The 6,589-nt window shown below is 35.2% G+C and overlaps 1 non-coding gene across 1 annotated transcript; it reads right to left on the bottom strand.

The window, feature by feature from the left end:
- Positions 1-1,800: 1,800 nt before the first annotated feature.
- LOC138914667 (large subunit ribosomal RNA) lies at positions 1,801-5,757 on the bottom strand. Its single transcript, XR_011420482.1, has one exon. It is a non-coding gene; the product is annotated as a large subunit ribosomal RNA (ribosomal RNA).
- Between the last annotated feature and the right edge of the window lie 832 nt (positions 5,758-6,589).

Raw genomic sequence — 6,589 nt, 5'->3', positions numbered from 1 at the left:
TTTTTCATATCCATACTAGAACCTAATTTTCTTCCTATATCCATATAACTTATTATTTACTATTACAATATAATTAATTTTTTCCATATCCATACTAGAGCTTATTATCTCTTCAATATCCATAAAACTCAATATTTTTTCATATCCATACTAGAACTGATTATTTTTCCCATATCCATACTAGAACTCAGTATTCTTCCCATATCCATACTACAACTTAGTATTTTTCCCATATGCATATAACTCATTATTTAGCATATCAATATAACTAATTTTTTTCCATATCCATACTAGAACTCAGTATTCTTCCCATATCCATACTACAACTTAGTATTTTTCCCATATGCATATAACTCATTATTTAGCATATCAATATAACTAATTTTTTTCCATATCCATACTAGAACTTATTATTTCTTTAATATCCATATAACTCAATATTTTTTTATATCCATACTAGAACTTATTATTTTTCCCATATCCATACTAGAACTTATAAATTTTCCCATATTCATATAACTAATTTTTTTCATATCCATACTAGAACATTAAATTTTTTGCCATATCTATATAACTCATTTTATTCCATATCCATACTAGAACTTATTATTTCTTTAATATCCATATAACTCAATATTTTTTCATATCCATACTAGAACTTATCATTTTTCCCATATTCATATAACTCATTTTTCCATATCCATACTAGAACTCTGTATTCTTTTCCATATCCATATAACTCATTTTTTTTTCATATCCATACTAGAACTTATTATTTTTCCCATATCCACATAACTCATTTTTTTCATATCCATACTAGAACTTGTTATTTTTCCCATATCCATATAACTCATTTTTTTCATATCCATACTAGAACTTAATATTATTTTCATATCCATATAACTCATGTTTGGACTTGGAATATTTTTATACACGTCACTAATAGGATGACGATTCAATCATCTATTTTAAGAGGAACATTGACTTGCATATGTCTTTTACTTGCATGTTCGGACTTAGAATATTTTTATACACGTCACTAATAGGATGACGATTCAGTTGGCTACCTTAAGAGGTACATATACTTGCATATGTCTCTTACTTGTATGTTCGGACTTAGAATATTTTTATACACGTCACTAATAGGATGACGATTCAGTTGGCTACCTTAAGAGGTACATATACTTGCATATGTCTCTTATTTGCATGTTCGGACTTAGAATATTTTTATACGCGTCACTAATAGGATGACGATTCAGTTGGCTACCTTAAGAGGTACATATACTTGCATATGTCTCTTATTTGCATGTTCGGACTTAGAATATTTGTATACGCGTCACTAATAGGATGACGATTCAGTTGGCTACCTTAAGAGGTACATATACTTGCATATGTCTCTTACTTGTATGTTCGGACTTAGAATATTTGTATACACGTCACTAATAGGATGACGATTCAGTTGGCTACCTTAAGAAGTACATATACTTGCATATGTCTCTTATTTGCATGTTCGGACTTAGAATATTTGTATACGCGTCACTAATAGGATGACGATTCAGTTGGCTACCTTAAGAGGTACATATACTTGCATATGTCTCTTACTTGTATGTTCGGACTTGGAATATTTTTATACGCGTCACTAATAGGATGACGATACATATGGCTACCATTGTTAAATATATTTAAATAAAATTTATTTAAATATAATTATTATTTTATATATATATATTTTATATATATATATATATTCTGACTTAAAAAAGCCAAACAAAATAAACACAATTAAATTTATGTTTATTATCGAATCATCAAGCAAAGGATAAGCTTCAGTGGATCGCAGTATGGCAGCTGCTCAACCACTTACAACACCTTGCCTGTTACAAAAGTCGTTTACAATTGATTCTAGGCTTTGTCATTGTATTAAATAATGCTTTTATATGTAACTAGCGCGGCATCAGGTGATCGAAGATCCTCCCAATTTACTATGTTACAAATTACATTGGCATCACATCCATTGTCGTTTATAAAGTAAATTATAAACTTTAAATGGTTTAGAAGCCATACAATGCAAATTGCCCCTTATTTATCATTGCAGTCCAGCACGGATACGACCTTAGAGGCGTTCAGGCATAATCCAACGGACGTAGCGTCATACCACTGTTCGCTCGAACAAGTATTGTGCCATTGGTCCGTACCTGCGGTTCCTCTCGTACTACGCAGGAATGCTGTCGCAACAACGTTTTGTCATTAGTAGGGTAAAACTAACCTGTCTCACGACGGTCTAAACCCAGCTCACGTTCCCTTGCATGGGTGAACAATCCAACGCTTGGTGAATTTTGCTTCACAATGATAGGAAGAGCCGACATCGAAGGATCAAAAAGCGACGTCGCTATGAACGCTTGGCCGCCACAAGCCAGTTATCCCTATGGTAACTTTTCTGACACCTCTTGTTAAAAACTCTTTAACCCAAAAGGATCGATAGGCCGAGCTTTTGCTGTCCCTGTGTGTACTGAACACCGAGATCAAGTCAGCATTTGCCCTTTTGCTCTATGTGTGGTTTCTGTCCGCACTGAGCTGGCCTTGGGACACCTCCGTTATTATTTGAGAGATGTACCGCCCCAGTCAAACTCCCTACCTGGCAATGTCCTTGAATTGGATCATACCTGAGTAATTGGAGTTATACCAAATTTTCAAATCAAAAATACATAAATGCACCGTTTTATTAAAGAATTTGTTTGCGATTATATAACAAACTCGTGATACTTTGATCAAGAAGCTTGCATCAAAACCCAATACCATAAGATATAATAAATATATCCGTATAATGGCTAGGAAATGATACACGTTCCATTTAATCAAGTAAGTAAGGAAACAATAAGAGTAGTGGTATTTCATTGACGATACCAAACCGAAGTCTAATATCTCCCACTTATTCTACACCTCTTATGTCTCCTTACACTGCCAGATTAGAGTCAAGCTCAAAAGGGTCTTCTTTCCCCGCTAATTATTCCAAGCCCGTTCCCTTGGCTGTGGTTTCGCTAGATAGTAGATAGGGACAGTAGGAATCTCGTTAATCCATTCATGCGCGTCACTAATTAGATGACGAGGCATTTGGCTACCTTAAGAGAGTCATAGTTACTCCCGCCGTTGACCCGCGCTTACTTGAATTTCTTCACTTTGACATTCAGAGCACTGGGCAGAAATCACATTGTGTCAACACCCGCCAGGGCCATCACAATGCTTTGTTTTAATTAGACAGTCGGATTCCCCAAGTCCGTGCCAGTTCTGAATTGATTGTTAATTGATAATCGTTATAATTAATAAGAACTAATTGGTTTGACCCAATTAGTATTCTTAAAAATTTTAGCAAGAAAGTTCCACAATTGGCTACGTAACTAACTATCCGGGGAACAAGTAACTAACATAAATGCTAGAAACTCTATTTACCCAGAACGAGCACATAAACCATGTTATTGTTTCCCAATCAAGCCCGACTATCTCAATCTTCAGAGCCAATCCTTATCCCGAAGTTACGGATCTAATTTGCCGACTTCCCTTACCTACATTATTCTATCGACTAGAGACTCTTCACCTTGGAGACCAGCTGCGGATATTGGTACGGCCTGTTGAGAAGTTTGCGTGTCCCCACCATAAATTTTCAAGGTCCGAGGAGAAAATATCGACACAACAGTATATGTCATGCTCTTCTAGCCCATCTACCATATCTCTCTGCGAAAGACTTCCATGGTAGTACGGCTATAAAACAGAAAAGAAAACTCTTCCGATATCTCTCGACGGCTTCTTTATGGTCGTTCCTGTTGCCAGGATGAGCACGAGGCCCATATTTAATAACAAACGGATACTCAACAGGTTACGGAATTGGAACCGTATTCCCTTTCGTTCAAAATTATTCAAGTATATTATATTAGCTTGATTTGTATATATTGCGTTTTTGGTTTTACTTGAAAATTTTCGGCTTTCGCCTTGAACTTAGGACCGACTAACTCGTGATCAACCACTGTTCACACGAAACCCTTCTCCACTTCAGTCCTCCAAGGTCTCATTCGATTATTTGCTACTACCACCAAGATCTGTACCAATGGCAGCTCCATGCAGGCTTACGCCAAACACTTCTACGCATACCATTGTACCTTCCTACTCACTAAAGTTTCAAAATTTATATCACAAGTAATATAAATCATCTACTTTAGCGGTAATGTATAGGTATACAACTTAAGCGCCATCCATTTTAAGGGCTAGTTGCTTCGGCAGGTGAGTTGTTACACACTCCTTAGCGGATTTCGACTTCCATGATCACCGTCCTGCTGTTTTAAGCAACCAACGCCTTTCATGGTATCTGCATGAGTTGTTAATTTGGGCACCGTAACATTACGTTTGGTTCATCCCACAGCGCCAGTTCTGCTTACCAAAAGTGGCCCACTGGGCACATTATATCATAACCTTAAACTTCATATCAAGAAAGTTAAGGTTCTTACCCATTTAAAGTTTGAGAATAGGTTAAGATCGTTTCGACCCTAAGGCCTCTAATCATTCGCTTTACCAGATAAGATTATTTTATATAATATTAAAATGCACCAGCTATCCTGAGGGAAACTTCGGAAGGAACCAGCTACTAGATGGTTCGATTGGTCTTTCGCCCCTATACTCAATTCTGACAATCGATTTGCACGTCAGAACTGTTTCGGTCTTCCATCAGGGTTTCCCCTGACTTCAACCTGATCAAGTATAGTTCACCATCTTTCGGGTCACAGCATATATGCTCAAGGTACGTTCCAGTTAGAGGCATAAATAATATAAATATCATTATACATAACTATATAGAACGCCCCGGGATTGTGTTAATTAGCTATAAATAGTTAAAAAACTAATCCCATTATTAGTCAAGTTAATTACGCTATTAGGTTTATATCCCAATAACTTGCACATATGTTAGACTCCTTGGTCCGTGTTTCAAGACGGGTCCCGAAGGTATCCTGAATCTTTCGCATTGTTAATCCTACAAGTGCATATAATAAACACAAAAATCAATGATAATCATGCCATTATATAATTCCGAAAAATTAACGCACTGTATTCATATAAATCTATCAGCACTTTATCAAATTAATAACATTTATTCTGTGTTAAAATGCAAGCAATTTAATTTGAATAAACTATAAGTTATATTTTATGATAAATTTGGTATGCTAATAGATTACAATGTCCTTATATGGAAAAAATGCACACTATTATCATAATATTGTTTAAATATTACAATTTTAATGATGAATTTTCCATAACGGATATTCAGGTTCATCGGGCTTAACCTCTAAGCAGTTTCACGTACTGTTTAACTCTCTATTCAGAGTTCTTTTCAACTTTCCCTCACGGTACTTGTTTACTATCGGTCTCATGGTTATATTTAGTTTTAGATGGAGTTTACCACCCACTTAGTGCTGCACTATCAAGCAACACGACTCTTTGGAAACATCATCTAGTAATCATTAACGTTATACGGGCCTGGCACCCTCTATGGGTAAATGGCCTCATTTAAGAAGGACTTAAATCGTTAATTTCTCATACTAGAATATTGACGCTCCATACACTGCATCTCACATTTGCCATATAGACAAAGTGACTTAGTGCTGAACTGATTTCTTTTCGCTCGCCGCTACTAAGAAAATCCTTGTTAGTTTCTTTTCCTCCCCTAATTAATATGCTTAAATTCAGGGGGTAGTCCCATATATATGGATAAGGTAATTGCTTACATTTCGTTTTGTTTGCTTTAAATATTGTTTAAGCCATATCATAAAAAAGTTATATTATGGTAATTGTAGTCGTAAGTTAAGGAGATTATAAACTATTTCCATTTTCGTTCAAGAAGACACACGCGAGGCTATTCACACAAGGGTGAGTCGATTTTTAAGGTTTCAAAATAATTGACAAATCGGAGTGACATAAAGTAACACAAGAGGGGATATTTTAGTTTTAAAGAACTAAACTATTTCCAATTAAAAACATATTTAAGAACTGTTCAATAAAACCTTGGTTCATTAAAATTAATAACATATTATTTAAATATACCGTGTGTTTTATATCAAAATAAAAAAAGATAAACAGAGCCAGAACTCAGCGCTAAGCGATTTCTTAGGAAAACGTGACATTTTCCTTTTATTTTAGTAGAATAGAGCTTTTAATTCTTAAGAAACATAATATAATAAAAATATTATAAAATATACGAAAAACCAAAATCTTGGAGCATCAGAATCATACTAGTTATAACTCTTGACTAATCCTCATGAAATTAAAATTATATATTTAACTTATACTGACTAAAGAAGGATATGCGGATTACTTTTAGTCACTTCAATGAAACATAAAAGATGTTTAAGTCGACAACACCCTATTATACACATCCAGTTATGCTTCTGTTGGCGAAATTCAAATTGCGCCAACAGGAGCACTACTGTTAAATGGATCTTAAACACTTTCAGGGTTAGGAAACCGTTCACAACTTCATTAATGGCCGTTGGTGAGATCAACGCCTCCGCAGGCGCCTTCGCCGTCGGAAGTGCTTGAGCTACCATTG

Source organism: Drosophila takahashii, unplaced genomic scaffold, assembly GCF_030179915.1.
Source record: "Drosophila takahashii strain IR98-3 E-12201 unplaced genomic scaffold, DtakHiC1v2 scaffold_72, whole genome shotgun sequence".
Classification (NCBI taxonomy): domain Eukaryota; kingdom Metazoa; phylum Arthropoda; class Insecta; order Diptera; family Drosophilidae; genus Drosophila; species Drosophila takahashii.
This window is presented reverse-complemented; position numbering and strand designations above follow the sequence as displayed.